At 48.3% G+C, this 27,462-nt stretch overlaps 1 protein-coding gene across 50 annotated transcripts in view; it reads right to left on the reverse strand.

Annotated features, from left to right (window-relative positions):
• NFIX (nuclear factor I X) overlaps nt 1-27,462 on the reverse strand; it is a 5,476,577-nt gene that overhangs the window by 2,383,156 nt on the left and 3,065,959 nt on the right. For all 50 annotated transcript variants that reach the window (XM_078684524.1, XM_078684487.1, XM_078684527.1 and 47 more), the window contains one exon: nt 6,326-6,499. The gene's annotated coding sequence lies outside the window, so the exon portion shown is untranslated. The remainder of the gene's footprint in view (nt 1-6,325; nt 6,500-27,462) is intronic.

Raw genomic sequence — 27,462 nt, forward strand, 5'->3', positions numbered from 1 at the left:
TGTGCCTGGTGAAAGTGTGCACTGATGGCTGGCGGTGTGTGTGCTGGTGGATGCGTGCACGGACGGCTGGTGGTGTGTGCCTGGTAGAAGCATGCACCGACGGCTGGTAGTGTGTGACGGCTGGTAGTGTGTGTGCCTGGTGAAAGTGTGCACTGACGGCTGGCGGTGTGTGTGCTGGTGGATGCGTGCACTGACGGCGTGTGCCTGGTAGAAGCATGCACCGACGGCTGGTAGTGTGTGATGGCTGGTAGTGTGTGTGCCTGGTGAAAGTGTGCACTGACGGATGGCGGTGTGTGTGTGGTGGAAGCGTGCACTGACGGCTGGTGGTGTGTATGCCTGGTGGAAACGTGCACTGACGGCTGGTGGTGTGTGTGCCTGGTGGCAGCGTGCACTGACGGCTGGTGGTGTGTGCTGGTGGAAGCATGCACTGACGGCTGGTTGTGTGTGTGCCTGGTAAAAGCGTGCACTGACGGCTGGCGGTGTGTGTGCTGGTGGATGCGTGCACTGACGGCTGGTGGTGTGTGCCTGGTAGAAGCATGCACCGACGGCTGGTAGTGTGTGACGGCTGGTAGTGTGTGTGCCTGGTGAAAGTGTGCACTGACGGCTGGTGGTGTGTGTGCTGGTGGATGCGTGCACTGATGGCTGGTGGTGTGTGTGCCTGGTGGAAGCGTGCACTGACGGCTGGTAGTGCGTGTGCTGGGTGAAAGCGTGCACCGGCGTCTGGTGGTGTGTACCTGGTAGAAGCATGCACCGACGGCTGGTAGTGTGTGACGGCTGGTAGTGTGTGTGCCTGGTGAAAGTGTGCACTGACGACTGGCCGTGTGTGTGCTGGTGGATGCGTGCGCTGACGGCTGGTTGTGTGTGCCTGGTCGAAGCATGCACCGACGGCTGGTAGTGTGTGATGGCTGGTAGTGTGTGGGCCTGGTGAAAGTGTGCACTGACGGCTGGCAGTGTGTGTGCTGGTGGATGCGTGCACTGATGGCTGGTGTTGTGTGTGCTGGGTGGAAGCGTGCACTGACGGCTGGTGGTGTGTGCATGGTGGAAGCGTGCACTGACGGCTGGTGGTGTGTATGCCTGGTGGAAGCGTGCACTGACAGCTGGTGGTGTGTGTGCCTGGTGGCAGCGTGCACTGACGGCTGGTGGTGTGTGCCTGGTGAAAGCGTGCACTGACGGCTGGCGGTGTGTGTGCTGGTGGATGCGTGCACTGACGCCTGGTGGTGTGTGCCTGGTGGAAGCATGCACTGATGGCTGGTTGTGTGTGTGTCTGGTGAAAGCGTGCACTGACGGCTGCTGGTGTGTGCGCCTGGTGGAAGCATGCACTGATGGCTGATGGTGTGTGTGCCTTATGGAAGGGTGCACTGACGGCTGGTGGTGTGTGTGCCTGGTGGAAGCGTGCACTGACGGCTGGTGGTGTGTGTGCCTGGTGAAAGTGTGCACTGAGGGCCGGTGGTGTGTGTGCCCGGTGAAAGCATGCACCAACGGCTGGTGGTGTGTGTGTGTGCCTGGTGAAAGCGTGCACTGACAGCTGGTGGTGTGTGCCTGGTGGAAGCATGCACCGACGGCTGGTAGTGCGTGTGCCCGGTGAAAGAGTGCACCGACGGCTGGTGGTGTGTGTGCCTGGTGGTAGCGTGCACTGACGGCAGGTGGTGTGTGTGCCTGGTGGAAGCGTGCACTGACGGCTGGTGGTGTGTGTGCCTGGTGGAAGCGTGCACCGACGGTTGGTGGTGTGTGCCTGGTAGAAGCATGCACTGACAGTTGGTAGTGTGTGACGGCTGGTAGTGTGTGTGCCTGGTGAAAGTGTGCACTGACGGCTGGCGGTGTGTGTGCTGGTGGATGCGTGCACTGACGGCTGCTGGTGTGTGCCTGGTAGAATCGCGCACTGACGGCTGGTAGTGCGTGTGCCTGGTGAAAGCGTGCACCAACGTCTGGTGGTGTGTGCCTGGTAGAAGCATGCACCGACGGCTGGTAGTGTGTGGCGGCTGGTAGTGTGTGTGCCTGGTGAAAGTGTGCACTGATGGCTGGCGGTGTGTGTGCTGGTGGATGCGTGCACTGACGGCTGGTGGTGTGTGCCTGGTAGAAGCATGCACCGACGGCTGGTAGTGTGTGACGGCTGGTAGTGTGTGTGCCTGGTGAAAGTGTGCACTGACGGCTGGCGGTGTGTGTGCTGGTGGATGCGTGCACTGACGGCGTGTGCCTGGTAGAAGCATGCACCGACGGCTGGTAGTGTGTGATGGCTGGTAGTGTGTGTGCCTGGTGAAAGTGTGCACTGACGGCTGGCGGTGTGTGTGTGGTGGAAGCGTGCACTGACGGCTGGTGGTGTGTATGCCTGGTGGAAGCGTGCACTGACGGCTGGTGGTGTGTGTGCCTGGTGGCAGCGTGCACTGACGGCTGGTGGTGTGTGCTGGTGGAAGCATGCACTGACGGCTGCTTGTGTGTGTGCCTGGTAAAAGCGTGCACTGACGGCTGGCGGTGTGTGTGCTGGTGGATGCGTGCACTGACGGCTGGTTGTGTGTGTGCCTGGTAAAAGCGTGCACTGACGGCTGGCGGTGTGTGTGCTGGTGGATGCGTGCACTGACGGCTGGTGGTGTGTGCCTGGTAGAAGCATGCACAGACGGCTGGTAGTGTGTGACGGCTGGTAGTGTGTGTGCCTGGTGAAAGTGTGCACTGACGGCTGGTGGTGTGTGTGCTGGTGGATGCGTGCACTGATGGCTGGTGGTGTGTGTGCCTGGTGGAAGCGTGCACTGACGGCTGGTAGTGCGTGTGCCGGGTGAAAGCGTGCGCCGACGTCTGGTGGTGTGTACCTGGTAGAAGCATGCACCGACGGCTGGTAGTGTGTGACGGCTGGTAGTGTGTGTGCCTGGTGAAAGTGTGCACTGACGGCTGGCCGTGTGTGTGCTGGTGGATGCGTGCGCTGACGGCTGGTTGTGTGTGCCTGGTAGAAGCATGCACCGACGGCTGGTAGTGTGTGGGCCTGGTGAAAGTGTGCACTGACAGCTGGCGGTGTGTGTGCTGGTGGATGCGTGCACTGATGGCTGGTGTTGTGTGTGCTGGGTGGAAGCGTGCACTGACGGCTGGTGGTGTGTGCGTGGTGGAAGCGTGCACTGACGGCTGGTGGTGTGTATGCCTGGTGGAAGCGTGCACTGACAGCTGGTGGTGTGTGTGCCTGGTGGCAGCGTGCACTGACGGCTGGTGGTGTGTGCCTGGTGAAAGCGTGCACTGACGGCTGGCGGTGTGTGTGCACTGACGCCTGGTGGTGTGTGCCTGGTGGAAGCATGCACTGATGGCTGGTTGTGTGTGTGTCTGGTGAAAGCGTGCACTGATGGCTGGTGGTGTGTGTGCCTGGTGGAAGTGTGCACTGACGGCTGGTGGTGTGTGTGCCTGGTGGAAGCGTGCACTGACGGCTGGTGGTGTGTGTGCTGGGTGAAAGCGTGTACTGACGGCTGGTAGTGTGTGTGCCTAGTGGAAGCGTAAACTGACGGCAGGTGGTGTGTGTGCCTGGTGGAAGCGCGCACTGACGGCTGGTGGTGTGTGCCTGGTAGAAGCATGCACCGACGACTGGTAGTGTGTGACGGCTGTTAGTGTGTGTGCCTGGTGAAAGTGTGCACTGACGGCTGGCGGTGTGTGTGCTGGTGGTTGCGTGCACTGATGGCTGGTGGTGTGTGTGCCTGGTGGCAGCGTGCACTGACGGCTGGAAGTGCTTGTGCCCGGTGAAAGCATGCACCGACGTCTGGTGGTGTGTGCCTGGTAGAAGCATGCACCGACGGCTGGTAGTGTGTGACGGCTGGTAGTGTGTGTGCCTGGTGAAAGTGTGCACTGACGGCTGGCGGTGTGTGTGCTGGTGGATGCGTGCACTGATGGCTGGTGGTGTGTGCCTGGTAGAAGCATGCACCGACGGCTGGTAGGGTGTGACGGCTGGTAGTGTGTGTGCCTGGTGAAAGTGTGCACTGACGGCTGGTGGTGTGTGTGCCTGGTGGAAGCGTGCACTGACGGCTGGTGGTGTGTGTGCCTGGTGGAAGCGTGCACTGACGGCTGGTGGTGTGTGCGTGGTGGAAGCGTGCACTGACGGCTGGTGGTGTGTATGCCTGGTGGAAGCGTGCACTGACGGCTGGTGGTGTGTGTGCCTGGTGGCAGCATGCACTGACGGCTGGTGGTGTGTGCTGATGGAAGCGTGCACTGATGGCTGGTTGTGTGTGTGCCCGGTGAAAGCGTGCACTGACGGCTGGCGGTGTGTGTGCTGGTGGATGCGTGCATTGACAGCTGGTGGTGTGTGTGCCTGGTGGCAGCATGCACTGACGGCTGGTTGTGTGTGTGCCTGGTGAAAGTGTGCACTGACGGCTGGTGGTGTGTGTGCCTGGTGGAAGCGTGCACTGACGGCTGGTGGTGTGTGTGCCAGGTGAAAGCGGGCACTGACGGCTGGTTGTGTGTGTGCCTGGTGGAAGCGTGAACTGACGGCAGGTGGTGGGTGTGCCTGGTGGAAGCGTGCACTGACGGCAGGTGGTGTGTGTGCCTGGTGAAAGCGTGCACTGACGCCTGGTGGTGTGTGTGCCTGGTGGAAGCGTGCACCGACATCTGGTGGTGGGTGCCTGGTAGAAGCATGCACCGACGGCTGGTAGTGTGTGTGCCTAGTGAAAGTGTGCACTGACGGCTGGCGGTGTGTGTGCTGGTGGATGCGTGCACTGACGGCTGGAGGTGTGTGCCTGGTAGAAGCATGCACCGACGGCTGGTAGTGTGTGCTCCTGGTGAAAGTGTGCACTGACGGCTGGCGGTGTGTGTACTGGTGGTTGCGTGCACTGACGGCTGGTAGTGCGTGTGCCCGGTGAAAGCGTGCACCGACGTCTGGTGGTGTGTGCCTGGTAGAAGCATGAACCAACGGCTGGTAGTGTGTGACGGCTGGTAGTGTGTGTGCCTGGTGAAAGTGTGCACTGACGGCTGGCGGTGTGTGTGCTGGTGGATGCGTGCACTGATTGCTGGTGGTGTGTGTGCCTGGTGGCAGCATGCACTGACGGCTGGTGGTGTGTGCTGGTGGAAGCGTGCACTGACGGCTGGTTGTGTGTGTGCGTGGTGAAAGCGTGCACTGACAGCTGGCGGTGTGTGTGCTGGTGGATGCGTGCATTGACAGCTGGTGGTGTGTGCGTGGTGGAAGCGTGCACTGATGGCTGGTGGTGTGTATGCCTGGTGGAAGCGTGCACTGACGGCTGGTGGTGTGTGTGCCTGGTGGCAGCGTGCACTGACGGCTGGTGGTGTGTGCTGGTGGAAGCGTGCACTGACGGCTGGTTGTGTGTGTGCTTGGTGAAAGCGTGCACTGACGGCTGGCGGTGTGTGTGCCTGGTGGAAGCGTGCACTGACGGCTGGTGGTGTGTGTGCCTGGTGGAAGCGTGCACTGACGTCTGGTGGTGTGTGTGCCGGGTGAAAGCGTGCACTGACGGATGGTGGTCTGTATGCTTGGTGGAAGCGTGCACTGACGGCTGGTGGTGTGTGTGCCTGGTGGAAGCGTGCACTGACGGCTGGTGGTGTGTGTGCCTGGTGGAAGCGTGCACTGATGGCTGCTGGTGTGTGTCCCTGGTGGAAGCGTTCACTGAAAGCTGTGGTGTGTGAGCCTGGTGAAAGCGTGCACTGACGGCTGGTGGTGCATGTGCCCGGTGAAAGCGTGCACCGACGGCTGGTGGTGTGTTTGTGTGCCTGGTGAAAGCATGCACTGACTGCTGGTGGTGTGTGCCTGGTGGAAGCAGGAGCATTCACAGTGATAGAAGACACAAATGAAACTGACGAAGAGGAAAGGGAAGTGTGAGCAAAGGAGCATGATTCCCAGCTAGAAGACACAAATGAAGCTGACCAGGAGGGAGGGGGAAAAGCGAGGGGGGGTAGTGCAAGCAGAGGAGCCTAATTACAGCAATAAAAACACAAATGGCAGCTGTGCACATGTACAAGCTCGTGAACGCAAGCTGTAGGCCAGCAAAAGCCTCTGGTGGCACTTTTAAAAGCCACTTACTAAAGGTCTCGAAGAGACAGCGCATGCGCTGTCTCAGACTAGACCTAAAAAGCGCCAATGAAACAACATGCTGCCCACCCACAAGCCTTGGGTTCTGCCAGTGGCAAACAAAGAGAACAGGAAATGGCAGTTCAACACATGCTGGCAACCGGGATTAAGAGGAGAAGCGGTTTACATGAGGTACAAGATATTTGTCCATGGTTTCCTCCGTTTTTCCTCATGCTGGGGACAATCCACAAAACAGAGTGGGATGCGCACAGTCATTCTAATAGCCCCCTGTGTGGCAGCAGAAGTAATGGTACACAGATCATACATTAGTTTTGAAAGACCACTTACCTTTGATGCTCAACAGGAACTCCTGTCAAGGTATGAAGAACAACTCCGACTCCATTACACAGCATTTGTCAGCTTCACAGCCTAGATCTTCAACATGTGGAGTTTGCGAATCTAGATATCCCACAGCAATGTAAATGTTGTTTGCAAAACCCACTCTGCTTCTATAACCGATATCTATAAGGAGAAACAGAAGGGAATCTCTGGGTGTTCTTTTTTTTTTTAGTTTCAAAAACCTTTATTGTACATAATAGTATGTTATACAATACAGCACATATTGTCAATCTTCAGGTCGAACTATCACAATACATACAATAACAGTGGTGTACTTCGCCAATCTAACCTATCCCATTCCCCCCCGCCCCCTCCACTACCCGCCCTTCAGTCCCCCCCAAACTCCCCACCGATTTCAACCAAGAAAAAAAAACAAGCATGATAAATAAAGCCATATATAGAGTTTCAAAGCACGAAAGTCCTCTCGCCAGGCAAGTCAATGTCTCTTGCAAAGTAGCAGGTATTCAGATTCCATCGCTAATTTTGCCAGTCCGGCACCAACTCCCATGCATCCCGTGCCACCACAATATCCTGTTGTATATCAACGTTTCTTGCACCATCACATGCACACATCACATCCCCTCCAAGTCCACCACAGCTACCCCAGCACTCTTGTCCTCCGGATGCTGACCCAGGAGATAAGTCGTTAGGGGCCCCCAGATGTCCCTGGGGCAAGATTTCAATGGCAATTGTTCCGCATATGCGTGGAGGTATTCCTGCCAAGTGGTTAAGTCATGGATCCACGCCTTAAACTTAGGCGCCCTGCCCCTACCCCACCTACAGGCCACCTGCCTTCGTTCCAAAAGCACTCCCAGTGCTAGAAATTTTCGGTGAGGTGTTTTAATATCTCCAGTCAGCCCCAACAGTGCTCTAAGGGGGGTGGGCTCTATCTGAATGCCTATCATGCGGGTCAGGCCCATGAATACCTCCTCCCAAAAAGTAGCCACCCGAGGACACCTCCATGCTAAATGTATGAAGTCCACTCCTCTCTGACCGCAGCGCAGGCATTTGTCATCTTCCCTAAGGTGGAGCTTGTGCAACCTCGCCGGGGTATGGTAAAGCCGGTGTAGAAACTTATAGTGTAGTAAGTGCAGCCTGCTGCTACTGGAGACAATTCTCTGGGTGGTACTTGTTTTACAGTGCAAGCATCCAGTGTATTTACAGCAGCATCAACTATTGCTTACATGTATCCACTTTCTGATTGAAATACAGATCAATGAAAGTCCAACTTTCTGCAAGTCTCAAAGTTCAGACATACTTTATACACAAAATCTGTTTGTTAGAATCATTCTCAATCATCCACTTGGGAGTCCCATGGTACTTTACATCCGAAATAAATGGTATTAAGATTTCTGAAAGGCTACAGAATAGTGCTTTAGGAGCACATACACCTCTGAAAAATATCCACTTACATCCATCCACTCTCAGATGAATTAAATCTGAATTCCACTCCCACTAGAGGCTCGCATTTTTAATCACATGTGTGAAATTATAACATTTATGTGAGCTTTTGAACTAGTGAGGAGGAACGGCTCATTGTGAATCTATGAAAGATACCAACTCTGGAGAACTGCGTTACAGGTGAACAACACATTTCTTCTTCTTTTTTTTTATTTCAAAAGATTTTATTAGAAGAAGTATGGTATATACAGACAGGTGAAGGCATAACAGTCGTTATATAATGTTCCATATGCTGCACAGTTCCGTTCAGTTATTCAGTTAATGCTGGTTGTTGAGGAGCCTTCAAAAGGGGAAAGGAAGAAAAAGAAAGGAGAAGGGAAAAAAAAGGAGGGGGGGGGGGGGACTGACAACGTTAGGGCTAAGTTTTTGGGCCCAACTTGCCAGGGGGCACTTGTGTAACTTGTGTTAACGCCGGGGAGGGGCGTCTTGGCTGACTCAGTGGTGGTACTCTCCATTGATTGTCTGGCCAGCCTGATGGAGCTGTAGTCTGTCGTGTTCATGGAGGTTTGTGAGGTTCTAGATGCTTGTCTAGGGCCGTCCACATCCCTGCTTCTCCACTCAGGTTCTGAGTGCATTTGGTCATCATGTTATGTGCTCCCCTGAGGAAAGTTATCCAATTGAACCAGCCCTTGAACGTGGCCTTCCCCGTGTCTTTCCAGTTTGATAAGATTGATTTGACCGCTGCTGTGAGTAGGATGTCTATTAGTTCACTGTCCTCTTTGGACTGGATTTCCTGGGTCATGAAACCTGCCGCTATTCCTGCAAGGTCCGCCTGTATTGTCATCCCCGTTATGGTGTGTATGAAGTTCAGTACTTTGTCCAGAATTGTTTGACTTTAGGGCAGTGCACGATCAGGTGCGCCAGGTCTCCTTTTGATTTGTTACAATTCCAGCAGAGGTCATTGTCTCGGATCCCCACTTTCGCTAGTTTTGCTGGTGTCTAGTATGGTTTGTGGAGGAGCCAGTATTTTGTTTGCGCCAGAATCGGGGTAACCTTGTTTGTGCTGGACGATCTCCATAGGCACGCTATTTCTTTGTCGCTGAATCTTCTGTTTTGCTGCGTTTCCCAGAACATCAGAGTTTTGGTGTTCAATTTTGTAGTTGTCGGGCTCAGTAGTTTGTACAGGTGCGAGGTTTGGTGGCCAATTTTGTTTAGATTGTGCACGTACTGCAAGATCGACTGAGTTTTTTTGCTCAGCTCCGCTCTGCTTATCGCTGCTCTTATTTTCAGGAAGTTGTATAGCTCAATGTTTGTGAAGTTGTAGTGGCTTTTTAGGGTATCAAATGTGAGCTGGTTCCCGGCCTTTTCAATTTGACTGGGGTTCGAGATGCCTTTCTCGTACCATGCTGCCATGTCTAATGTCTTGTCTTTATATTTTATATTTGAGTTGAACCAGATGGATTCCCATTTCGTGCCTCTGAGTGAGCTCTCCATTTTTTTGTCCACCTTGTTGAGTGGGTTCTTCGTGTTTCTGAGTGTCTGGTTGTTTGCCGCTGGGTGCTTGTTGGCTGTTAGCAGGGCTAGGGGCTGCAGCCCGTTTTGTATTTCTCTCTCTAGCGCTAGCCACACCGGGGAGTATTCTTGTTCCGGAGTTAGCCAGTGTAGTCCTTGCTTGGCAAGGCACGCCATCTGGAATATCTTGAAGTTGGTTATGTTAAGGCCGCCCAGGCCCTTTTGGAGCTTTAGCTTCTGAAGGCTGATTCTTGGTCTTTTTAACAAGGAAGTGCTAGGTGACTCAGGTCTGAAATGGCAAACAGGCGCTTTGAATTACCTCGGCGTACACTTCGAGAGGGACCTCAGGTCGACCCTGGAACACAACGAGAAATCACTCCTGAACAAAGTCAAGGAAAGACTCGAATCGTGGTCACCGAAACATATCAGCTGGTGGGGAAGGATAGAAACCATCAAAATGATGATCGCACCCCTTGTCAACTACACGCTCAGCATGCTACCTCTAGCGACTACAGATGAATTCAACACATTTCTTCTTCAACATTAAATCTAACACAGATGTGCATGCTCACATCGGCACCGCAAGCGATGCATTACAATCTTTATCAACAAAAATATAACACACAGCAGTAGATGGGTAAGCAAGCCAAACTTGCTGAAACGGGCTGCGAAGCACTTTTGTGCCTCACTGTTGATTCTCTTGTTACTTTTGCTTTTTAAGACCAGGTGAAAGTTTGTTTGGTGTTCCATGCGGCCCATATGCAAATTTATAAAATTGGTACCCTTACATAAAGAGAACTGTTTGTTTTGGCATGACAGAAAGCAATGCTCACCGCAATCCTCTTGTTAAAAAGGTGGTGGTTTTTCTGTCCTTGCCACATCTGTATCAACGAATGTCCATTATATGAAGTGATCTCTGCCACAGTTGTATATACAGTTGTTTGGGAAAAACATATAATCCCATATTATTGATTCATTTTGGTGGAACTGATTGTACCTATGAACTCAACTTGGGGTTGGTTATTAGGATTACTGTCTTTAAGAAACCATAAAAAGTGCCTTTTCATTGTAAAAGCTAGATTTCACTGACCCTTCTCATCAATGTGAACATCAACAGTGACAGTATTTTCCAGGATACATATTTACGGTCTACTATCACAGACATAATGGATTTAGTCCAGGAAGAAGCTCAGAATCAGCACTGGTCTCCACCTAGGATTACCCTAAATACTAAGCCCAGGTGGTGAACTCTGCTCCGCCAGCGGAATTCGCAGAGTTTTGCCAACTCCGCGCTCCGTTGGGAACATGGAGTTCAGGCAAAACTCCGACTCTGCGGCGTTAGCCCCTGCCCACGGCCACACAAAAAATCACGTACCTGCTCTGGCGTCCCCGGGCTGCCCTCGCCCTTGCCGTGGTCTCTCCTCCTCGCTGGTCGCAAACCTCTACGTTGTATGTCTTGCAAGGACTGCGCATACGCACACGTACGTGAATGCGCAGTCCTTGCAAGACGTACAACGTAGTGGTTTGCGAACGGCGAGGAGGAGAGACCACGGTGAGGAGGAGGGCAGCCTGGAGAAGCCAGAGCATGTAAGTGACTTTTTTCAGTTTTTTATTGTTAAGGAGGGTGGAACGGAGAGGAATGGAGTTCCACTGAGCTTTTTACTCCGTGAAACACAGCGTAGTGGCACTCCACGTACTCCGCCCAGGGTTACTAAATATTCTGTCGATAACAATTGGGTTAGTGCTCTACTGCTACTTGACCTATCATCAGCCTTCAACACTGGTGAACACCTGCTACTATGAAAAGCGCTCTAATACTCTGAAATGCAGGATACAACCCTCAGCTGGATTGCGTGCTTTTTTAAAGACAGGTCACAAATTATCTCATTACTGCCTTCCAATTCTTTACCTCACATCAGTTCAGTAGGTGTTGCACAAGTCTCCACTACCTCATCATTGCTCTTCAGCATCTACCTAGCTTCTTTTCTTGTACTAATGAAATCTTTCAAGCTCACCTGCAACAACTACGCTGATGACGCTCGGATCATCCTAAACCTTGAACAAGTCTAAAAGGTCAAATCTTCAAGACTAAGCAAATGCCTATTGGCTGTGGTAAAATGGATGCTAGATAAATATTTCACACTTGACTTTTCAAAATAAAAAAACTCATGTGGATTGTGGGAAAACTATAGCCCAATATATTTCTTGCCCCAGAAAATCGTAAAGTCACCAACCACTTTGAATGAAGTAAACAACCTTGGTGTGATTGTGGACGCTACTCTGCCATTTAAATCCCAAGTCAACAAAGGAAAGAGAGACTCATTCTATGTGATGAGAATTCTGCAATGCATCTAACTCTACTTTGCTGTCTCGCATAGGAGACATCACTGGCACTTAGTGATATCAAAATTGGATTATGCAAATTGACTCCACATTGGACATCCTAGCAAATAGTTTGCCAAACTGCAAATAATTCAGAATGCAGCAGCTATACAACCACTCAACCTAAATAGACAACAGCATATTACTCTTGCCATCAGGGCACTACATTAGTTACCTGTGGCCATCGGAAATGTCTTAGAAAACCCTTTACCCAGAGCATTGGGCAGTCCACAGGCAAGGAGGTAGCTTCCTACAACTGAAATAACACCAAATAAAAAAAACTCTGATTTGGACTGGCCCCATTGCAGATATCATAAAAGTCACAGAGGAGGTATTTCTTATACAATACAGACATGCACATTACGAAATAAATTGCCACAGAAAATCAGTCTATGAACTGCCACTTGTATTTCAGAAGGGCAATGAAGTCCTAGCTTTTTCCATAACCAAAACATCAGTCTATCTAATGCATTACCCCTGACTGGTTTGTATATGTTGTCTCTGAATCTATCCTCACCCTTCTATGCTTTCCACCACATCGATAAGAGGTAGGAAATCACTATAGAAACGGTGGAATACAACATTATGCAGCAGGAAGGTAAAATCAGGTACATGCAGTAGTGTCGAGTGCTAAACGAAGTCCAAGCATCTAGGGAAAGGAAGAATTCCATCAACCAGCCTCATTCTCTTCTAGGATCCCAATGGTAGTTGTCCAAACAAGAGGAGACTGCATGAAATGCCTCATTGTAGACTTTGTAGAGTCACTAAGGGAGAATGGTAGTCTCATGTCTTCCACTGACATTGTCTGGAGTACATTACTTTCTGTGACAGTGTGCCACAACTTGCCTGTCAGTCCCTGAACTGTCTCACTGACACCTTAACACAAACCAGATATCTACCTGTATCTATTGTTTTCTGCCATTTTCCTTCTCCCCACTGCTTCCTTTCCCTTACTTCCCTTCCAGTCGTTCGGGCTCTTAGGTCGCCTTCCCATCTCTCTGTTGGTAAGATATAGCAATTAAGGTAAATTCGTTTATGTTCAAGGATACAGGATATAAACGGGTTCCAGCGAAATATGCCTCATAGTGCAATTTGCTGACACTGAGAAACATTCAGTGATACCCACAACTTGTGTTTTATGGGTTTAGAGCAGGGACTTGAGGGGGGCAGGGAGGTCTCTTATATTTCTTTCTACCGGGGTCCAAAAGAATTACTTTCTCTTTGGGCAATCAACTCTCCTTTTGTTCGTCTCTCATATTGTTATGTTATGTTAAAACAATTACCCAGAGGTGTCAAGGTGCTAAGACATCCCTCAACCTGACTAACAGCTAGCTGGAGCCTAATAAGTTGATGACAATGGCATCAAGATAACAAAGACACTCAGTTTGGCACTTCACAAAGGTTTAAGAGAAAAACTATAATTTGGAGACAGGTTTTTGACTTTCCCATGCTCTGTTTAAAGATAGTATGTAGATATGCATGCACCGCAAGAACGTATGATGTATCTATCCATACGAGGAATACCACTATTAACCATATATGTAGCACTTATTGAAAAGTGGTTAGTTACTTGTGTAATTCCGTGCAGAGTATTCACGTGGAATGACCTAAGAATTCCTCAAGATTATGCTTGATTTACGTGAGAAGAGTAAGTCTGCATATTAGCATGATTTCTTAGCGCATAAACACACCCTAGTGTTCAAAATGGACTTGGAGATTTATTTTGCCTTAAGAAATAACACTAATTGCAACTGAACATAAATTGCGAGTGTGAGCCTTTTGGGTAGAATTTTTCCTCAACTTACTACCAGCATTTAGCGCTATTTTCCTGGAGCAAAACGCACGCTAACATCCAAAATGGACGCAAGGATGCATTTTGCATAAAGAAACAGCACTAAATGCAGCAGGATACTAATTGTGAGCATCAGCGGCTGCTCACGCTCTCTAAATGTGCTGTTGCGGAAGGATGTTTTCCTAAATTACTCTTAATTACATGAGGATGAGTAACAACGCAATTATCAGTAATTCGGTGTCAAATAGTAATGCAGGATTACCAAAATTTCTCCTATTTCTCAGGTGAAATCGAAATTCTGCCCTGACCCTTTTTAGTAACCTCAGAATAATGAAAAATTGAAATAAAAACAGTAAGGTTGTAAACATATGCCAAGTAGTTTTCAGACGGCTCGTGAATGCCGGTCAAAACTCACTAATCTATATTACATTGATTGGATCTTATGACCTGAAGGTAACACAAGGATCCCTGCCACAAAAGCAGTAGTCCATGGAGCCATCTTCATAAAATACAGGTCTGTACATGCCTACAGACCAGATATAGGCCTGGAGACTCACAAATATTTGAGCCTAAAACAGCATTATTTTAGGGATCTCCCACCTGAAATCGCCTCTGCATCGTTGAAAGTCTATGAGTAAAATACAGACCCCTAATTTTTTGCAATATATCACTCTTCCTAATTTCCAAATATTGGCCTGTGTGTGCATGTTGTGTGCTATGTTTTACAGTAGACACATTTCCCAATGCTATTTTATGATGTGTCATACCTGTGACTAGACTGCATCCATCAAGTGCATCACCCACAAGAGCTATTTTACTTCTATTATATCCTGGAACTTGCTTGATATACAAAAATCTCTGATCCTGGTGTCCTAATCCTCCAAAAATGTTCAAATGTAGTCTGCTATCAATTAACTAAGCAAGGGCAGATATACTAGCTACCTTTGTCCTTGTTGATATTTCTTTTGGAAGAGGAAGAGTTTAAAAATAAAAAGTATACATTGACTATTGGACTCCAACCCTCATGACTTTGACCCTCCTGACTTCGCTCCTGTTCGGCTGCCAAACCTTGAACACCAAGGTAGAGAGTTCCACAGTACATTTGTTCCACTGCAACAATGTCTATAACAATGATAATTCATGATGGTTAGCTTTATTAAATTCATAGACACAGAACCTTTTCATGGTGCATGGGATGCTAAATAAATGTAATATTAAGGGGGCAATTACGATCTTGTTAGGAAAGCATTCCTAGTGAATCGGTTCCGGAATGCTTCCCGAACGACCCGGCCGCGAGCTGACGGAACGACGGATCACAATGCAAAGCTTGTTAAATCCCAAGGAATCATTCAGAATGCAATCTGTCCGAGCAAATGGTCCGGAAACAAGCCCGATGCGACCGACTCATTCGGAAACGCTGAAGGTTTAGTATTTCTGTTAGGAATCAGACTCGGTTAACCCCGCAAACAGATGACTGCATCCGACGTGTCTGTTTGTGTTACGTATTGCAAGTGGAAAATATAAAAAAAAGTATAAACAAGCATTAGCAACGCCAAATAAAAAAAAATGTCAAAAAATTTGCCACACCCACCAATCCACCTATATAAAGGGCCAAAAACATTACCATGATCCTTCGCTCTAACACAACTGTTGCCAGGTAGCAGTAGTCTGTCCACATTCCCTGCTCTCTCCCTCACACTCTCACTTTACCCACCTCACAACTTGCACAGAATTGTTTTTTTTTTTAATTTTACACACACACACCATTTTTTTATATTCCCACTCTCCCTCTCCTTCACTGTCACCCTCTCATTCACACTCACCCCCATCATGGCCCCATGGAAGCAGCAAAGGTTCACAGATAAGGAGTTGGAAGTACTTGTAGATGAAATACTCGGAGTAGAGCGACAGATATTTGGGAACCAAGTCCAAAAGACCCCCCTGTCCCAGAGAAATAGGGTGTCGGACAGGGTAGACCACTAGGTGAACACTCAAGCATCTTACCTGCACACAATAGGAGATATCAGGAACAGTTACTACGATGTGCAAAGAAGGGTAAAACAACTGATGGGCAGAGAACACGCCCAGAGCCTGCAGATTGGCGGTGGCCCTCCTGACAAACTGTGTACTACACTTCCTGGGAGGATAAGGTGCGTGACATCCTTCCGCCAGTACTTTCTGGACATTCCAATCTTGCTATCAATTACACATTCATAGACATCACTGTCAAGGATACAGTGATACAAATGGCTTTTTCAACATTTCTAAATACTAAAGTAAACGAGCAGGTGACGTACTACTTACAAACTCACAGCAAGGCTTTGTGCTCCAAACCATTGTCACCAGCATCAGCCATCTTGCCAGCACAGTTACACACACTCTCAGGAAGGCTGATTCACAGGTAGGCTGGTTGGGATGGCTGGGAAGGTGTTTGTGGGCACAGGCCTTATCGGAGTTGTAGTATTAGCAAACACTCCTCCTCCCACACAGACCAACAGGCCCATTTGGAACCATGCTTGCACAACAGTGAGTGGAAATGTACTGGCAAAATGGCTGACAATGCTGCATGGTGTTTGGAGCACAAGGCCTCCATGGGAGTTGTACTTAACTCAAACAGCAGGCACCATTGACAGACATCTTGCCAGCACAGTTACACACACTCTCAGGAAAGCTGAGTCACAGGTAGGCTGGTTGGGATGGCTGGGAAGGTGTGTGTGGGCACAGGCCTGATCAGAGTTGTAGTATTAGCAAACACTCCTCCTCCCACAAAGACCAACAGGCCCACCTGGAACAATGCTTGCACGACAGTGAGTGGAAATATACTGGAAAGATAGCTGACACTGCTGCATGATATTTGGAGCACAAGGCATCCATGGGAGTTGTACTCAACTCAAACAGCATGCACCATTGTCAGACATCTTGAATGTACACATCCCACAGGACAGCATTCTCCCTGGTGATCTGGTTGGTCTGCCTGGGAAGAGGAGTGTTTGCTGTAACTGCAACTCCCATCAGGCCTGTGCCTACACCCACCTTCCCCCCAGCCCAAACAGCACAACTGGGACTATGCTGTCCCTGAGGGTGACTGGAAATGTACTGTCAAGATGGCTGACACTGGGAACTGCTGTCTGGGGCACAGGGCCATAATGGAATTTGTGGTCAACTCAGACAACAGGCACCCTTGTCAGGTATCTTGAGAGTTCACTACCTCTCATTGGCAGAACATCACTCTCTGGGGTGCTGTATCAACTGTGTGGGAAGGTGGGGGGAGGGGTGGGAAGCAAGGACTGATGGGAGTTGAAGTGACAGTAAACACTCCTCCTCACACCCATCTCAAATAGCTCATCTGAGCCTATGGCTACCTGACAGTGTAGGGAAGTTTACTTGCAAGAAGGCTGACACTGCAGCCTGGTATTGAACTTGAAGGCAAATACCACCATGGCCCTGTGCCACAGACTCCAGGCCCCAGGGTCAGCCACCTTGCCAGTGCATTGCCATTAACTCTCAGGGTCTGCATAGTTACAGGTGTGCAGTATGGGCTGCCTAGCAAGCTATGTGGAGGACAGGGCATGGTTTGAATTGAAGTCAGTGCAAATACTCCTCCTCCCACCCAGTACAAACAGACACCCAGGAATCATGCTTACCTGGTAGAGAGTGGAAATGTACTTACAAAATGGCTGACACTATGGACTGGTGTCTGGACAACTACGCCCTACTGGGAATTGTGGACAAATAGGCACCAGTCATCAGTGACAGACATCTTGCAAGTACATTCCCACTCACGGTCAGGGAAGCTGAGTTACATGTAGGCTTTTGGTGCTGGTTTGGGAAGGTGTGTGGGGGACATGGCATGATGGGAGTTCTAGCTATTGCAAATACTCATCCTTCCAAACAGCCCTGCTAACTCCTCTGTGCCTATGCCTACCTAACAGTGAGGGGAAGTGGACTGGCAAGGTGGCTGATACTGGTGTTGATCTTGAAGTCAACTTCAAACAAGGCCCTGTGCATCAAACACGATGCAACTGTGTCAGCCATCTTGTTAGTACACTTCCCTTCGTTGTCAGGTAGCTATTGGCCCAGATGAGCTTGTCTGTGCTGGCTGGGAGAAGCAGTGCTTGCTGTCACTGCAACTGCCATCAGGCTCCGTCAGACACACAACTTCCTACCTAGCCCAAATAGCTTACCTGGGACTCTGCTTTCCTGACAGTTGGACTTGGGTCTTTTTAGCAGGTTCGCCCCTAGAGTTTTGCCTTTAGCCTCTGGCATAGTAGTAGTGATTTTAGGCCTCTGCGCACTTTAGCACTGTGGCCCAGTGTAAAGTGTTTGCGCACTCTGAGTGCGTGTGGTGAGTAGGCCTGCCCTCCCATTGGAATGCATGGGGGATATGTGTGTCCATGGTAGTTCCTGATATGAGGGGAATGCATGGTCGAGTATAGTATGTGCGAACTCGTGAGAATGAATGCTGCGCAATGGTGTGCGCAGATTTATGGTGTCTAGTGGAGAAGTGTCACTTTCAGAAGTTGGCATTCCTGTGACATGTGAATTGGCTGTCTGGCTTGTGAGTGACAGGATCTGGCTGGTGTTGTTGGCTCCAGGAGCCAGGATGAGTCTGCCCGGTGGTGAATAGGGACATCTGCATGTAGTTGAGAGGGAGGAGTTGCACCTGGGACCTGAATAGAGCTGTGCCTTCCCTCCACAATGCTGGCTCCACCTCCTGTGGTGCATCTGATGTCCCTGGCCTGTCTTGTGAAAGGGAGAGAGGAGCTGGGCAAAACAAAGTGCTCCTGAACCAGTTGTATCTGGTTCTCCCTTTGCCTGCACCTTTGAGACAAAGGATTTAGCTGTGTAAATATAGGGGCTGTGACCCCAAGTCAATGTTCTTGTTTGTGGACTTAAATCTACCAGGGGTGTGCTGCTGCTGGGGCTCAGGGGAAGGCTTGCCTCCCTGGACTCTGCCCTGCCCTCGGATGCCTGGAGGACTTCTTTCTTGGGACCTTCTGCCCTGCTTTAATTTCAGGACCCTAAGAAGACTTTGGGGAGCCCTTTTGCGCCCTGGGAGCGCTGTGCTTATTTCCCTTAATTGGGCCTGTAAGAGGGAATCCCCAGCGAAGGGATTCCCCTGTGACCCCTGCAAGGCAGGTGTCCACCCTGCTTATTTTTATCTTTACTTGCAGGTGCCCACCCTGCATTATGGCCGCTTATTTGTTTCCATTGCGGGTGCCCACCCCGCATGGCCACCGTGCTTGTCTTTATTTTAATTAAGCAGGTGCCCACCCTTGTTTTGTATGTTTTTAACTAATGCGGGTGCCCACCCCGCTTATCTGAGACTAGCTGGTGCCCACCCCGCATGCCAGCATTATTTTTATGCTATAGGGAGCCTACCCCTCATTTCCCGCTGTTACAATCACCGCGGCGGCCCGAGTCGCGGACAGGGCGGAAGTCAGGCAACGATGTGCCTGGCGGCGGAGGGCGGGACTTCCGGTTTTGAGAAGGAACTCCTGCACACGCCGCCGCTGCCAGAGAAGCCACCCGGAGTGACGGTGATGCGCCTGCCTGCGTGGGCTCCCATGATTGAGGGAGAACCCCGCGGGCGCCAGCCTGTGGAGTCTAAAGGCTGTGGTATATAAATAAATAATACCGGATCTAGGTTTTACTGGACATAGTAATAACAGATAGCTCAATAAATAAGAGTCAAGATTCGAGGTAGTAGGAGTTTGCAGGTTTAATACAGCATAAAGGACAGGAACAGGACAACCTGCACAGGAATGGGATGGCAGCGCTGCCGGGGGCAAGATCAGGATCGGCGTAACATTTAATAACAGTGCACAAATATATATACTAAAACAGTTACATTACAATGAATTACAGTAGGCGGAGCAGTAGGTGTGGTCAATAGCAGTCGCGAAAGATAAGGGTGAAAATGGGTGTAACAGGGGCGTATACATAGACATGTGATGCAAACGTAACAGAATATGTCATAAATGGGGCGGAAACATGGAGGGGGCTACCTAAGGAGCCGGGACCTCTAACCTAATGGTGCGCGCAAGCTGACAATGACGTGTTACTAGGAGAAGCTGGGGGCTATGAACTCTGTGCTAGGAGTAGAGACTGAAGTCTGGAGAGTCAGGGCGACATGTACCTAAACCCTATCTAGTATCTGATGTTTAGAGAACATGTTGATATAAACTAAGAGTCAGGAGGGGAGAGGCTAACGGACTCTAAGACTGGAGCATGCATTATTCTACATGTAGTGCGTGTTGAGGAATATTAAATGACCATTAAATGCAGTATTTCTCTTACATGGAGACGTAAAGGCTAGACAATGACGGAAACTATTGATGCGATTCAGTAGCTTAGGAATGCAGAGAAGGAGGGCTGGACTGATAACTAGAATCATAACATACTCTTGGCAGACTCGTAGGCAGAGCCAGGCTGAGCCGGGCACTGTGAGGCAGGAAGTAAGTGAAGGGTCGAGGATACAGGTGGGGGCTGTATCGCTCCTCAGCGAGGGTTCAGGAGACAGGAGCTGAATCTGGTGTCCGGGCCCTTTTGAGGCCTAGAAACGGGGACTTTTCAATGAAATAACGTGCACACTGGGAAACGTGGCAACGTAACTTTACATAGGCCTGATATTCATAGTATTCACGAGAACTGGAAACTGGCATACTAGAGATGGACACAACTGTAATTGCGTCTTTAATCAAACATGGGGATACATATGCATATTTAATCATGCACACATAACATAAGATGGAGGACACGTAGGGACACAGAACATGGCAAAATTTACTTTTCCACATTCCCTCCTTGTCACTACGTTTCCATCAGGAAACATCAATATTCATGATACCATCTATCATTTCATACAGTATCATTTGCTCGTCTCGAATTTTCTTGGAACGGGATTTAGAACGGGACTTGGGACTAGGAATACAAGATGTAGCACAAATGCCGCAAATCGCAGGGCCACATTGTAAACAGAGGCAGCAACTGAATATGATCGCTACTGCAATACCCAGAAATGACAATACTTTCCATCCCCAGGCGGAAATTATATTCCAGAACCAACCGGACCATGTCCAGGTGCCTGGATCTTGGTGTAACATATGGGCAATTTTATGGAGTCTGGTAATAGCTGAATAAACAGACGGTGCGTTATTAGGAATGAAAATGCAGCAACTAGATCCGATGACTCTACATGCCCCGCCCCTATCGGCCAGTATGACGTCAAGGACGAGACGATTCTGGAGCACGACAATTCTCATAAAGGATTGTTCTTCGGTTAAGTTACCTAGAGCAGAAGTAGTCTCAATCACTACTGCTTCAAGGGTTCTCGTTAATCTACGTATCAGTTTACTATTCACGACAGTACCTAAATAAGGGAAGACACCTTTATTGATATCTATGTATTGTTCTAGAGCAGTTTCAGTATAATCGACAATCGGGAGGTCTCTCTTGTGTCTAGTATGTACTAGGTGGGAATTCCTATGATAGTCAGGTGGGGCTAGAAAAACTGGTGGCAGTAGGAAGGCAATGTAACAGGTTCCCTCCCAATCGAGGGGCAGACGAACATATGCGGTCTGACCACAAACAAAATAAGAATGACGTGAAGCTTTGAAAATAGATTTCCTATTGTCACTATACTTGACAATAGTAGTACAATCACTATGGCCTACATGTACGGAACCATTATTTCGGACACATAATTCACCTTTGACTGGTAGTACTGAAATAGCAGGTAAGTCTGGAGTAGAATCAGACTGAACGTTCAGGACCATGAAATTCGAAGAATAATTACCTAAATTATAAACTTCATTTTCTAGATCTAACCCTGTTCTGTGGGGAAGACCTTGCTTGTCTGGAAAACATGTACTGTTAAGAAAGGACATATCTGTTGAGGATGACGTTAACGTGGACCATGCTCCACACGAACCATTATGTGAAAATGGATAAGGAAAGAGTGGCAGAACTCCCTTCGGTGTCTGGAATGGGGGGAGTCGACCACACACCCAACAATTTGTGGCATTGCTGGTCTGGTGTGAATAATGTAACATGCGGATGAAGGAGTTATTACGCATAGCAAGACGATAAGAAAGTTCATGAGGAGGCAGATCACTAAACGTGTGCTCTACTGTAACATTAGCAGACTTATTTACATGAGAAACTGGAAAATACAAATAAAATGCATAACTGGTGCAGGAAATCATAATGCTGAAATATAGCAGAAAACATAAAATAATAGTGCAACTTCTAGAGTTCTCACTAACTCTCTCTCTGTGGGGGTCTATTATATACATGTCAGAAACCGGTCTAACCGTTTCACCTAGGGGAGGACTTAGACAATCAAACTGGCTGACTTATTTTACTAGACCTTAGTTTAAGCTTATACTCCTGTTGCGGAGTTTTCTCTAACAGGGAAGGGTTCGTAGCAATGTCTTTTGCGGGACAGTCCTTAAGAATAGTAATTTGGCAGTTTTTAAGATCCTCGGAAATGTTCTTTGAAACAGGCTTTAGTCCAAAAAATCTTTTCACATGTGACAGGTGGACCCAGCCCTTCCCGCCTTCCAGCTTGACGGCAGTACGGGTGGCCAGGAGGACCTGTCGGGGTTCCTTCCAGCGAGGCTCCAGCGGACTTGAACGATCAAAATTCCGGACAAGAACCATAGATCCGGGAACGATTTCATGCGGTGCCACCTCGGTATTGTCTGGAAATGCGGCGGCAACCTGTGAACGACAAGAGTTGAGGGCAGACATCAAGGAAGCTAGGTAATCTGTCAGCATATTACTTGAAACATCGGTAATACTTCGGGGTCTAGGTGTACCCCACATGTTAGGGGGGCGGCCGAATACGACCTCGTACGGGGACAGACCTGATCTGGAATGTGCGACCATGCGCATATAAAACAAGGCAACTGGCAGAGCTACTAGCCAGTCCACACCTTTCTGTTTACATACTTTTGCAATTCGGATTTTCAGGGTCTGATTATGTCTCTCTACGAGACCGGCTGCTTCTGGATGGCGTACACAATGGAACTTCCACTGGTACCCTAACAAAAGGGAAACATGTTTCATCAACTCAGATGAGAATGGCTGGCCGTTGTCAGAATATACGACTCTAGGGAGTCCATAACGGGGGAAGAATTCACGAACCAACTGCTTGGCAGTGGTCGCGGCTGTGTAATCTGGGACTGGATATGCTTCTGTCCACCTGGACAAAGCGCATACAACTACAAGGACATACTTGAAACCTCGACATCGCTCCATCTGAATATAATCCATCTGGAGGACTTCAAAAGGGTGGTCAGGGGGCTGGAATCCACCTTGTTCCACCGGAACACTTTTACCTGGATTAAACTGGCAACATATCATACAGGTACGGACTTTCTGCTTGGCTGCAGCTCGTAAATGCTTGTTGAACCAAATGTTCTGGATACTATCTAACATAGCTTTTTCTCCTAAATGTGCTGGACTATGTGCGGTATTGATAATGACTTGAACCATGGAGTCGGGGAGAAACCATGTGGCTTTACCCTTCGTTACCCATCCCTGATCTGTCTGGACCCCTCCTTGTTCGGACCATTTCTTGATTTCATCGGGAGTAGCATGTAACTGGATATCTATGACATCTTGAGTAGGGTCCTTAACTGTCATACATGTAGTCTGTTCTAGAGTGGATGTCGGTGTCTTGTTAACTGGAATGTCCTGTGTCTGTGCTGTAAGCTTGGCTGTGCGATCTGCTAGATCATTACCTTGAGAAATAGTGTCAGTAACTTTCGTATGTGCTTTGCACTTCATGATAGCAATAGATGTCGGTAAATGTATGGCATCTAACAGAGCCTGAATAAGGAGACCATGCTGAATCTTGGTTCCATGAGAAGTCATGAAACCTCTCTCCTGCCAGAGCACTCCAAAGTCGTGTACGACTCCGAATGCATAACGTGAATCTGTGTAAACGTTAACTTTCAGGTTCTTAGCGTGTATGCAGGCTTGTGTCAGAGCAACTAGCTCTGCTGCTTGAGCAGACAGGGTGTCAATACGGTGTGTTTCTATAACTTCAGTGTCAGTAGTCACTGCATACGCGGCTACTAGTTCTCCTGTACTTGTTCTCATACATGAACCATCCACATAAAGTGTCAGGTCTGGATATGGTAATGGAATATCTGTCAGATCTTGTCTTGGCTTAGTCATAATATTAACTACTTCCACACAGTCGTGTGTGGCAGGATTCGAATTAACTGATGGTAACAGTGTAGCAGGATTTAGAACGTTGCAGCGTCTGATTTCTATGTGTGGCTGGAACAGTGTCAATTCATAACCTGTTAAACGTGCAATTGTCAAGTGCTGAGTCTGTGTTCGGTTTAAAAGAACTTCCACGGAGTGTGGGACTTGTACTGTCAAGGAATGTCCTAATACTATGGAATCACTTTGTCTGATAGCTAGTGCTGTGGCTGCAACTGACTTGAGGCACGCAGGCAGAACCTGGGCTACAGGATCTAATGTGCTCGAAAAATAAGCACAGGGCTTGTATTGTCCTGCTTGATCTTGTGTGAGAACAGATAATGCTGTACCTTCGCGTTCAGTGACAAAAAGTGTAAAAGGCTTACTGTAGTTCGGTGTTGCTAGAACTGGAGCTTGGCATAAGGCTTTCTTTAACTCATTGAAACTAAGTGTATGTACAGATGTCCAAGGGAGGACAGTCGATACGGCTGCCTCCTGTGTCGTTAACTGTATCAGTGGTTTAGCTAGAAATGCATACTGAGGAATCCATTGTCTGCAGTAAGAAGTGAGGCCGATAAAAGCACGTACCTCCTTCTGGGTCTTGGGCTGAGGAAGACTCGCTATTAGCTGGATACGGTCAGGTGTCAACTGCCTACCCCTCTTGGACAGTAAGTGGCCTAAGTAGATCACTTGCTGGACACAGAATTGAAGCTTCGAAGGGGACACCTTGTGCCCCATCTCGGCAAGGAAATACAAGACTGTAAGGGATGCTCGCTCGCAAGTACGTTCAGAACGGGCTGTGATCAGTAGATCATCGACATACTGGAGCAGGGCAGTGTCAGTTGGCATGTGAATATTGTCTAGTTGTCTTTTAAGTGCTTGACTGTAAATACTAGGACTTTCTGTGAAACCTTGAGGAGCTCGTGTGAACATATAGCTCCTTCCATTTAAACAAAATCCGAAAAGAAACTGGCTGTCTGGATGAATGGGGACACTGAAAAACGCGTTCTTGAGGTCTATGACTGTGAAAAATGAGGCTTCGGAATCAATGGCTGTCAATAGGGAAGAGATATCTGGGACAACTGGGTACTGGGGAATAATACATTTATTAAGTTCTCGAAGATCAATCACTAATCGATATACTGGGGGTGCATTTGGATCAGTACGTTTCATGACTGGAATGATCGGAGAATTACATACATTGGAGTCAGTTTCTACAACTACTCCTTGAGCGATGAGCTCGTCAATAATTTTGGATAAGGCTGCTACAGCCTCAGGTGGCAATCTGTACTGTCTGATTCGTGGTAACACTACACCTGGCTTGAGAGTCACACGATGGGGTGTGATTTGCATATAACCAACATCAGTTGGACCTTGCGCCCATAGATGCTGCGGAACATTGGACAATCTCGGATCAAAATCTCGTAATACATAGTGACCCTTGAAGTCACGTAGAAACAGGCGTATTCCCTCTGGGGAACAGCAAATAACTGCACCTAATTCTTTCAGTGTTTTAATGCCTAACAGATTTTCTGGACACGACTTTGTAAGTAACAGATCAGTAGTGCGGGACAATGGACCTACTTCTAGAGTAACTGGCTTAGATATCTCGTTTATAATAGGCTTTCCTGAAAATCCAAGGGAAACATTTCTTGAGCCTGAGAGCGGAGCCCCTGGAACTTCGGCATGGCTGATGGTGGTCCTACTTGCCCCTGTATCAATCAAAAACTTTCTGTCTTTCCCTAATACTTGACTATGAACATAGGGACCCTCTTGATCTACAGGTATCTCGATGAGAGGCAAGCCTACCTCCCTCTCTAGGCTGTTTCATGAATATGGCTGATACTCTGGATACTCGGATTGTGCATACTGGTACATCTGCTGTGTAACATGCTGTGTTGCAGCAATAGGCTGCGGTGCTGGAACTGTCTGTTGTGCATTCTGTGGCTGAGAAGTCTGTGAAACTTGTTCTTGTCTAGGCGGACGTGGTCTTTCTTTAGTCTTACCAGTAGCTATATTGTGTTTCAGAACTGCACACTCGTTTATAAAATGACCTGGCTGTTTACAATAGTTGCATGTCCCTTTAACGGGAACTGCAGGATGACTGGCTTGATTCGTACCCCTCTTCTGACTGTCTTGAGGAACAGATTGTGCAACTAGTACTTTCATTTTCGTGTCTTTCATACGTTTTCTTTCATGATCTTGCTCTTCTCTGATTCTATTCTGGTGGTACTGAAGCATCTGTAACATCTGGGACGGGGTATTAGCTTGCCATGTACTTTCGACTTTCAAAACTCGATTCTTAACTTGTGGACTTGAATTCTCGACTAATTTAGTAACAAAAAGATGAGGGTATGACTCGCTACTCGTCTTGAGGCCACTGTTTATGATAAAACATTTCTCAAATCTAGAATAAAAATCACTAGTGTCTTCGTCTTGTTTCTGTTTACATGCTGAGATTGCATCCCAGTCTTCCTTTTTAGTGGCTAATAATCTTGGCAAAACTTGTATTAACAATTCTGGTAATTCTTTACATTTCTCTCCAAGACCGGTACCTGGTACTCGTATCTTATCTTCAGCTTCTAGAACTGCCCAATCGATCTTTTTCTCTCCCACCTCCCAATCTTTTTCCTTGAGTTTTTCATATACCCCTGCGGGCAACAAGACTTTTAGCATTTTAATTATATCTGGATACGTGTATTCTCCCATACGGAGCATGTCCTTTAATTCTCGGTGGAACCCTGCTGGATCTTTGTCATGGCAGGGAATTAATTTCTTCATCTCTAAGAGTTCCATCTTTGTAATCGGGGTGTAAACAAACACTCGTTGCATTTCACCATCTGTTGTCCTGACTGGGTGTACTTCTCGTAACGGGTTCTGTCTGTCTATGTAAAAGGGTTTACTTTCTGGGGGTGAGACATGAACAAAATGCGGGTTCAAAAACGTTCTATATTTGTGGCGCTGTTCTAGAATGACACTAATTAAATCGGTACCTAAACCTTTCCATCTATACTGGAGTAACTCGTTCAGGACATCATGTAACGGACCTGGATCAGAATGTTGACCCTCATACAAAGTAATGAGGTGTTGGATCATATACATACCCACCAGTCGCTGCTCGGCTGGGGGCAATTTCAGAAACATTTGTGCCACTATTTCATCTGGAAAAGTGGTAGAATCAGTAATCCATCGGACTGCTGATCGGACTAGTTCTTGTTCATGCATAGTACTTAACTCACTATAACCGATTCGTGATTTCAGAATATGATCGGTAGCTTGAAATACTTGTTCTAGAGAACCTTGTTCTGGTGCTGGATGATGAACAGTTTTCTTGTAGTCTAGACGTGAATATCGGTCTGGAAATCTAGATTTTCCTACATACGCTATTCTGACGGGATTCTCGTCGTCTACCTCTTCAGTAGAAGAGTCATTCTCTTTCTCGCTTACTTGTGCTGCTTTACGTTGTTCATGTAACTTTATTATTTCTTTACGAATTCTCTTGTACATACTCTCTATACTACTGATAGTCTTGTGCTTACCCTCGGCTATATTATCACTCCACCTTGTCAGGATTCTCATTTCGGCCGGATCTTTGGTCGGGTAGTCTTGTTCTCTTATTAGACAATTAATCAGAAACTTTGATATCATGAGCTGGATCTCAGCTTTCCTTTGAGACATGGCTTCACCAATACTTTCTGGATCATCCCCTGTACGGATGAAACGATATATTCTGTCTAGATCTCCTTTCATATCTGGTAGGGTGTCTAAATACCCGGTCACC

The sequence above is a fragment of the Lissotriton helveticus genome, chromosome 1_1, assembly GCF_964261635.1.
Source record: "Lissotriton helveticus chromosome 1_1, aLisHel1.1, whole genome shotgun sequence".
NCBI lineage: Eukaryota > Metazoa > Chordata > Amphibia > Caudata > Salamandridae > Lissotriton > Lissotriton helveticus.